Source organism: Branchiostoma belcheri, unplaced genomic scaffold (assembly GCF_001625305.1).
Source record: "Branchiostoma belcheri isolate BF01 breed outbred unplaced genomic scaffold, Haploidv18h27 scaffold182, whole genome shotgun sequence".
NCBI lineage: Eukaryota > Metazoa > Chordata > Leptocardii > Amphioxiformes > Branchiostomatidae > Branchiostoma > Branchiostoma belcheri.
The window spans coordinates 171,897-179,144 of NW_017803291.1; positions in this window are offsets into that span (position 1 = coordinate 171,897).

Below are 7,248 nucleotides of genomic sequence, written 5' to 3' on the forward strand. Positions count from 1 at the left end.
CCTGTGGTTTATGTTGGTACTTTAATACTTGCGGCATTTATAAGTTTATTGAAGTGGATAACAGAAAACATAACTTATTCAAATGTGGATCTCATTGGCATAATTCATAAGGAAATGCTAGAATGTCAAACATTTATAATTAGCAAGCCGTTAGGTTAATATTATCTGGCGAAGGTAGGAGATAAGGAACTTTTTTTCAGTAGTCATCATGTCCCTAAAGATTTCTGATCCAGCAGTAAAGCTTGTTCTGGTGTGCTACTTGTGTTTTTGGTGTGTGCCAAAAAAATTGTATACACATGTATAATGTAAAAAAATACACACCTATAAAGGAAAAAGTAGGTGAAAGGTGTCCCATTAAACCCCATGCAGAGCCCAAATTATTCATAACTATTTTTCTATGCACAAACTGCAAGTTAGTAATAATCCACTAACGTGAAGTGGGACAATTAGCATTATTCACATGATAAATCAGTTAAATCTCTTTGAAGTATACTCAAAACCCCCATACAGAGCCTTTATCACTTCCTTTGCATTTATTTTAGGAGTCATCATGCCCCTGCATACTTCTGATTCAAAAAGACAATATTCTAGTCAATTCCTTTTGAATTAGGCTAGCGAAATTGCTTGATTTATTGTTTTTCAGAGGCTAAAATACCCCATAATTAGCCTCTTCCCACGACTCACAATATTTAGATCCCAAATAAACGACGATTGTTTCTTAATGAATAGATGTTCCTCTATTCAGAAAAATCAAAACCAATCCAAACAAATGCAGATAGTGTGACAAATGGCCCTTTAAAAATGACTAATATTCAAAAAAGTTCCAAGTCTGCTTTCAATGGTCCTGATAACCCCCAAGCATACCCTTTAAAGTTCAATGCCAGAGCTTCAAATTTAGTCTGGTTAGACTAGATAGATGAGGAAATGTAAAAATCAAAATCATATATCAGCATCTTTAATAGAACTCTGGAGAGAGCGATCCGAATTTCGTGAATTTCCAGGCAAAAATTCTCCAATTATTAAGGGTCTCCATGGGGGGTTCCAGAACTCCATAACAAAAAAGAGCTGGAGGGTTTTAATCATATGGCTGGTGATAGTTCCCCATACCTATCCTATGTACAAAATTTGAGCGGATTTGGCCGACCCCCATCTTCCGACCTTCCATTGATTTTGCCTGGTTTTCTCATGCAATGACTCTTAAATACAAGTCCATTCCATAATATCCATAGTAAAGAGCCTGTACGGTATCATTGGCAGTATTTAATAATAAAGATGTCCTCCTGCCATATTCATTTATTGACAAAAATATATCGATAAGTATCAAAGAAAATTAATGCAATGTGCTCATCACCTTTTACAACTCTCAATTTGTACTAAGTAACTCTCCTAAAGTTTAAAAAGTGCTTACTTGAATTTACTAGACAAGTACAAATTAATGTTTTGCATTGTATTTTTTTTGTAATTTTCGATTGACTCCATCAAAGTGAAATAAAGTCTTCCATAAATGCTGAAAACGTACTTGAGAACTTTATTAAAAAAGCCGGCAAAATCATTATCGTTTTTTTTTCTGATTGTCTAATCATGTACTAATGAGCTGAGCAGGCTTTGTGTCCCGTTATGCGATGTTATGTTTTTTTTTCCTGTTTGTCTATTGTATTTTATCGAGTTACAGTTTTGGTTTATGGTTTTGGACATAATAGTTTGTCCTTTTTGTGTCTTTTTAGACGCTGCCAGGCGCTACTACAAGTCGTTGCGGGATGACAGCATAAGGAAGGATAAGGGAAACCTGAAAACTCACAGGACTGTCATGAGGAAAACTCAGCGCCTTATGCAGGCAGTTGATACAGCACCACTTTTTATTTTCTTTTGTAGAAAACAAATACGACTGTACTGTACATAGTGAGAGTAGTAGAATGCATTGCCAGATGGATATGGTATACAGTATACCAAGAACCACCCTTGTTGAGAAAGGATCCGGAAAAAGTGCAATGGATGCGACAAATGGAAAGCCAATCATGCTATCAAAAGTGCTTCAGTACACCAAATACAGAGTGCAATCTGGCCATCCTATTGAAAGCAGCACGTTCCTGTCCATTGCTACAGCGGTGCACCGCGAGAGCTGCGAGAAGCGTGGCGACTATCCGAAGTTCAACCTTACAAAAGGGCCATCAAACAACCGGTGGCTACACTTTAAAAAACGGCATGACATCGTTCTAAGGAAGCCTTATCCACTAGACAGAGCGCGTAAAGATTCAGTGGATGAGTTTTTCCTGCGTTACCGTCAGGTTCTCGCAAAGTATGGGCTTAAAAAAGTGCCACACCGAATCTATAATGCCGATGAGACGGGGTTTACTCTCGATCCGCAACGGAAGTCAATGTCAACGCAAGTCAATGTCGGGCGCCTCGTCATCCACCAGACGATTCTCGCTACGATATTGAAAAGAAACTGTCGTTTCACCGTATCCCCCACGACCAAGCAGTGCGCAAAACATGAATCATGAAGATACGCAGAGACGTCGGCAAGAACTTCAAGGTATTTATGCTTTTTCGATGTGTTTTGTATCTTGTTGGTTGTTGCGTAACATGGGGGGGGCGTAAACTCGGTGTATCATGTCTGCGCCGCAAGCATCTCAGACTTTTCTTTCTCAGAATATGTTCATAGTAGTCTCCCATTTGTGATCCCTGAGTGTCCGAAGTGATGACACAGATCAAAGTCTGTCTGTTGTTTGGACCTTTGTTTGCTTTCTTGTTTTTACGAACTGCAATTTACTATGCCCCGCCACATATCGCTCGCACAACTATAATTTTCTCTAAGATCTGCCACCAGCATCATATGTAGGCTGTATCCCTTGTATGTCGACGACGTTTCCATGTTGTATATGAGCTTTCAAGTTTAGTTTATGCAAAATAACAACATAATTGTTGTGATTGTTTGAACGCTCAAAAGACTTCTCTCTTTTACTCAACTAGTACTCAACTGGTAAACTTAGGGTAAATAAGATATATGCATAAATGTACAAAATCTTATTTATGTCATTTATAGTGGTCTGCTCCCAAGTTGTTTTCTAAAATCTATTAGATTTAAAGGAGGAAAATGTTAATCATGATAATCATAGAAATATCCAAAATATGACTAGTTAAATTTTCTTCTTTTACACCGCAGAGAGGGACATCAGCCACTTCATGAGTGCGTTCAGGGAGATGTTTCCTACGGCCTCTGTAACAGTGAAGATGCACATGCTTGAAGAGCATGTTGTACCCTGGATGCGAAAGTGGAAATTGGGACTAGGTTTCCATGGGGAACAGGGGATTGAGGGGATTCATTCTGTATTCAATAACATCATCAGGGGAAGCACTGGCAGTATTCCCAACCATTGATAGGCTCCATTCCACACTTGAGAGGCACCTCCTACAGGTTTGCCCATCACTAAAAGGGGGTGTCCCAGCACCAAAACGAAGGAAGTGATAGCATAGAAATAGTACATTTGTAGTAATTTACCTGTTTAGTGTTTAACATTTGAAATAGAAAACAATGATAACATAGCAATTGTACATTTGTATACTTAGTACCTGTGTAGTGTTTGAAATAGGAAATCTCAATGATTTATTCTGTTCATGATTGCATACATTCCATACAATTTAAACCATGGAAGTCTAGTGCCATTTTCCGTTGTTGATATAACACGGGTAACACAGGGTTACCTGTTTACGGTCAACTTATTGTGAGTGCCACAATACTGTATTTGCCAAGCAAAATTTTTAGACCTTCAAAGGAAAGCTTGCCTCTTCAGCAGAAAATCCCAGTATTACCTCATCCTTTTTGTGCATTATTTGCACTTTGCAAATTATATGGCCTTATATGTACATTTTGTTTAAGCAGTATACATAAAGTCCATCAATAGATACAACGACGCAGCAGTCGCTGCAGAGGAGGAGTTGGCCACTTTGAGGCAGCGACGACAGGAGTTGTCCTAGCAAATCGAAGAAGTACGTCAAAGCTGGCCCAGATAGGGCAGGAAACCCCGCCGGAGAAGTGAGTACATTTGTTGTCAAGATATAATACATTTTCTTAACCCTTAAGCTGCCGGTCCCGGGTATATCCGGGTTCACTATACATCCCCTGTGTGCCATGCCCGGGTATATTCGGGATAGGGTATTCCCCGGGATAACTTAGCACAGCTGCATGTTTCGCGCCCGCCGACCAGGAAGTGACTGGCGGCGGTAAGTGAGGGCAGGTCAGAGGTCAAAGTGGGTTGCGTAATCACCGATTACGTCATCCCACAATGCTTTGCGGCCTATAATTGCCAAGATGGCGGCGGCGTCGTCTGCCGAGGCTTTGTTCTTTTGTTTACGTGTTTTGGGCGGTGAATTTGGACTGTTAACACCAAAATGACGACGTTTACCCTCGAAGAACTGTTGTAGGAGGTCGCTACTGTTGATTTAGCCTATGGTTGACGTATATCTGACGCTGATTCCATTGAGAGTAGTGAAAATGAGACGGATCGTGTTAGCAGACGGGAGGGAATGTGCTCACATGGAACCAGATAGCATTGGTGAATGTGACATCGGCCATGGAACTACTAATGACCGTGGTCGTGCTAGGGTAGAGGTCGGGGCCGGAGGTCGGGGTGTGGAAAAGGCCAAACAACAAGGGAACGTGGCACTGACAGGCGAGGTTGCAGCCGGCCAGCTGATGGGGATTTAAATCCCGGAGCCGCCCATCAAGCTGCAACTGATACAAGATTTGATGGCACAAACTGGCAGAGGGGGGATGGAAACAGCCTGACCAAGTCTCCCCATGTTTTCACTGCACAAAGTGGATTTAGTGGCAAGTTTTATTTCTATTTTATAGCAGCTTTTATGTAAAATTTTCCATGGTATAAAGTATAATATTATCTTTTTATTGCTTTTTACCTGTTTATTGCCTTTGTAGTTTATATTGTCAAGTTGAAATATATTCCTAGACATAGTATATACAATAAGCTTTCATATGATATGTAACAAGTATATATACCATCGATCACATAGGTACAGGAAGGAATGTATTATGTTGTATACATTAGTTGGTTCAGCACCAAGGACAATATCCATCATAAACTTACCTGTAATGATACCTGAGTGCTGTATTTTTACTTGTATGTAGTTCTAATAGTGTCAGGACATGTCAGGATCTGTTAAGTCAAGGCCCAAGTCATTCTGTGGTTGCTTATTGTTGATTGTATGGAAACAAGGTGGAAATTGTACATTTTATTGCCTCTTTACCTGTTTATGACCCTTGTAGTCTATGTTATCAAGTTGACATACATTCTAGTTATAGTATCTACTATAAGCTTCCATATGATATATAACAAGTCTATGTACCATCTTTTATAAGGGTACAGAAAGAAGTGAAATATGTTGTAATGGATCAGTGTTTTAGCTGAATAGTCAGTTCAGCACCTAGGACAATATCTGATCATAAACTTACCTGTAGTGACACCTGAGTGCTGTATTTTACGTGTATGTGATTCTCATAGTGTCAGGACATGTCAGGAATGTTATAGGTTTCATACTTATACTTTTTATATAGTTTAGGCATTGTAATACAAAAAAAACTATGAAAACAGCTATTTTATTGCATTATTGCCCTTGTAATTCATTACTATTGATGTCAGGCTACATTTGAAATATTTTTCTGTAAAGTACACATTCTTAGCTTTCCAATGATATCTGGCATGATATGGTAAGTTGAGGGGAAAATGACAAAAAGACAGTAATACAAAGGTAGTACCCCCTATTTCAAAAGGGTCTGGAAACCCTGGCACAGAGGGGATGTATTGGTGAGAAACACTGGCAGCTAAATATTGAAAAAGTTTAATATATATAAAACCATATTTTCAAAATGGTATTACCAGGTACTAAAACCATAATTTGATTTGTATTTGAGAGCAAATTGCATACGATTTAAACAAATTCATGCTAACATCACATTGAAGGAAAAAAAAGTTTTCAATGTTTTTTTTTTCATGTTTCCTGAATAAAGGGACACCAACATTTTATTACATAAAACTTAAAATATTTTTTTCTAATGTTTTCAGTGACAAGACGGAACAAGCTGTTTCCGGGGGAAAACAGTGAGTCACTTTCTTTAAGTCTTACAAGCATTATAACCATGAGTTGACTTGGATGGAAACGATTTCATGCGAACATCAAAGAAAAAAACAACTTGGTGGCTGCCGAGGAGGGATTACCGAAAAAAAACTGCCACAGATGTCTTAGGCCAGATAAATTTCACTGCATCAGTTCATCCTAAATATACCGTGTAAGGAATGCAAAATCTAGCTAGAACCCATGTTGGTCAAATCAAACAAAATTTGATGAATTCCTATTGGTACCGTGTCAATTGTTTTTCACAAATATCAGTGAACGTGACATTTTTCGTGTCCTGAACCAAGCTTGATTCTTTTCAGGTTGCACTTTCATTGTGCTCGCAAGCCAGTTGAAAGTCTGGAATGGATTCAGATAATCTGAAGGACATCTCCCCACTGTGGAGTGGCTGTTGTTTGTGACAGCACTCCTGCATGGCCACTATGTACAGTGAGAATGGCGCTGTACTTGCCCAGCCTCCCCCCCCCCCCCCCTTGATGCAAATGAATGCTGTTCCGCTAGCCAATATGTGGGATACCAAATCATTTTCCACCTGTGTCAAGCCTGCAATGCCATGGCAGATACCCTTTGCAGATATCAAAGGAGGCCAAAATCTCGGAGTAGACTACGATGATTATGGTATATTTGGCATTGTGAGTGGGTTTGTATCGGGAGACATTGAAGTGTATGGTGAATGTGATTTTGCACATGACCCCGAGCTGCAGATCCTCCTTCCAGCTTCGCCAGCCCAGTATCCGTCAAAGGATGATATTGTCCCTGTCCTTGAGCAAGAGACAGGCCTTTCCATCAATGTTCAGGACATAGATATTGAGAGTAGCTATGTACAAGTGCATACTGGTGGTCACATTATAAGTACCAAGGAGACGTAGAGATGGAATATGCGCAATCAGAGCACAGTTTATGCACCTTCCAGCCATATTCATCATATGAGAGGTCTTATGGCGCATTGCTGTTACAGAAGGAACATAAGAATTTGTTTCCTTCCTGTTCGAGTGATGAAGAGATAGGGTGGGGCCTTGCTCAAATGTCATATCCTAATGAATGGTGATCTTTTATAGGTCGAATTCCTATTTGCCATAAACTAATACCAATATTGTTTTT